We start from the raw sequence: 2,925 nt of genomic DNA on the forward strand, positions 1-2,925 counted from the left end.
GAGCACCCTCTTTCATTCCCCTTCCCTATAATTGTCCTCTGCTGATCCCTCTCAGTGTATAAAACCACCCCCGCTTTCCCTGTATTACAGTGTGTAAGAAAATAACCTGGCGACTTTTGAGCGAGCCTCAGTTGCGTCTTCACCAGGCCTGAGTTCAGAGCCTGCTTCCCGAAGGCTTCCTCACGTGTTTTGTGACATAACCTTAAGAGGATGGTGTATAAAAAACATAGAGGCATAAATGCTTGTCTTCGGGGTCTGGAGCAGGATTGATTAGCAGCCCAGGGAGGCACCTAAGTCCACCAAAGCCCCTGCTAGACAAACTGGACCAGGCCCTGTGTGGGGATGTGGCCAGCCTCCCTTCCTGCAAAGAGAAAGGCCAAATGACTACTTCTCTCTCACAGCAGCTCCAGCAAGTGACTAGGAGCATGGGAAAGTCACACTGGGAACCTGCTGCTGAGGTCAGGCCTCCACTTTCCCCCATGGCCACAGCCATGTAGGGCTGCAGTTCCCATATGGACGATGGCATTCCCACCAGGATGGATGAAGCCAGTAGGTCTTTTCTTTTAATTCCTCTCCCTTTGGTTCAGTTTCTAGAGACCCAAAGTGCTGCTGAGCAAGGTGAAGTCGGAGGTGGTTATTTAGTGCCCAGCTTCACATCCCACTTAGCCTAGGTCAGGTTTATTACTGACTTTGTTCCCGTGATGATCCCTCTCACCACTACTATGTCAAAACCTCCAGTTTTACTGGTCTGTGGAGCCTCTGAATATGTGAAATGGGCCCTCTCTGCTCCTGTCCTTGCTGGGCCAGATCCTGCCTAGTGAACTGTGGTAGAAAGGGATGCATCTAGCACCACAACAGGTGCGGTGCTCTCCCAATGGCAGGGCCCAGGCCACAATCTGAATCCCTGCATCGTGTTTCCCTGTAACGTCTCCCCAGAGATCAAAACCGTGAGATCCCGACCTGTGAGCTCGTGGGCTCGACGGTGCCTCTTGGGACGTGGCTACACAACTTTGAAAAAGTGCGGCACTAAGTACAGGTCCTTACACGTGAGAAAAACCTACAGTAGTTGCACACACCTTGGGCATTTAAACAGAGGCAGCTTTGTGTTTGCTTTCTCAAAAACAATGTATGAGCCGGGGTCTAGAAATGGGAAAGCGTTCGATATTAGAAAACTAGACATCGAGCCATTGATTACTACCCTCGAAGCCTGATGCTCCAGCCAGTTTTCTATACCATTTGCAGTCCATTCATCCAGCCCGGACTTCCTCAGCTTGCCTGCGAGAATGTTGCGGGAGACTGCATCAAAAGTATTGCTAAAATCAAGATATACCGCATCCTCCGGTTTCCATGAGGATCTACTCCATAATTTTTCCATGGTCTGAAGTGAGGCTGACTGGTCTGTAGGTCCTTGGATTCTCCTTCTTAAAGTATGGGCACTATGTTTTCCCTTTCCCAATCAACCGGGACCTCTCTCGATCGCCAAGAGTTTTTGAAGACGATGGCGAGCGGCGCTGCTGTCACACCAGCCAACTCCCTCAGCAGCCTTGGGTGCGTCCCATCCAGCCCCACGGACTTGCATACATCCAGCTTTTCTAAATACTTCCTAACTTGTTCATATATCCAGCTTTTCTAAATACTTCCTAACTTGTTCTTTCCCCACTGAGGGCTGCTCACCTCCTCCCCAAATGGTGTTGCCCAGTACAGTAGTCTGGGAGCTGCCCCTGCCTGTGAAGACCAAGGTGAAAAAGGCATTGAGCACTGGATCCCTTTCTGCATCCTCTGTCACCAGGTTGCCTCCCCATTCAGGAAGGGACTCACACTTTCCCAGATCCTCCTCTTGCTACCGGCATACTTGTAGAAACCCGTCTTGTTCCCTTCACGTCCCTTGCTAGCTGCAACCGCAATTGCACTTTGACCTTCCTGATTTCATCCCTGCCTGTTCATATACTCCTCCTAGTTGTTCGTCCACCTTCACAATTCTTCTAAGCTTTCTTTTTGTGATTTAGCTCGCTGAAGAGTTCCCTGCAAAACCAAGCTTGTCTTCTGCTGTACTTGCTAGTCTTCCTGTGCATGGGGATGGTTCGTTCCTGCGCTCTCAGAAAGGTGTCTTTCAAGTACACCCAGCTCTCCTGGACTCATTTCCCCCTCAGACTGACTTCCCAGGGGATCCTGCCCATGAGTTCCCTGAGCGAGGTGAAGTCTGCTTTTCTGTAGTCCAGGGTCCTTACTATGCTGCTCTCCATCCTTCCTTTCCTCAGGATGATGAATTCAATCATCTCGTGGTCAGTGCTGCCCAAATTACCATCCACTACTGCATCCCCCACCAAGTCTTCCCTGTCTGTGAGCAGCAGGTCAAGAAGGGCATGACCCCTAGTTGGTCTCTCCAACACTTGCACCAGGAAGTTGTCCCCAACAGTGCCTGTGGACTGCTGTGTTGCCCTCCCAGCAGATGTCAGGGGGATTGAAGTCCCCCATGAGAACAAGGGCCTCTGATCAGGAAACTTCTGCTAGCTGCTTCAAGAAAGCCTCATGCATCACTTCCTCCACAGCAGACCTCACCGTGACATCACCCTTGTTGCTCTCCCCTCTCGCCCTAACCCAGGGACTCTCAACAGGCCTGTCTCCAGCTTCATACTGGAGCTCTGAGCATAAAGTGCAACTCCTCCTCCTCCTCCTCTTCTCCCCTGCCTGTCCTTCCTGAACCGTTTGTACCCGTCCATGACCATGCTCCAGTCATGCAAACTCCCACCAAGTCTCTGCTGTTCCAATCACACCATAGCGAGGACTTCCAGTTCCTCCTGCTTGTTTCCCAGACTCTGTGCATTCGTGTTCAGGCACCTGAGGTAATTAGTTGATTGCCTTGATTTCTCAGGGAGTACGAAAACACCTCCCCTGTCGCCCCTCCTGCTTGCTCTTCCTCCAGGT

This window comes from Alligator sinensis, unplaced genomic scaffold (genome assembly GCF_000455745.1).
Source record: "Alligator sinensis unplaced genomic scaffold, ASM45574v1 scaffold868_1, whole genome shotgun sequence".
NCBI classification, from domain to species: Eukaryota; Metazoa; Chordata; order Crocodylia; family Alligatoridae; genus Alligator; species Alligator sinensis.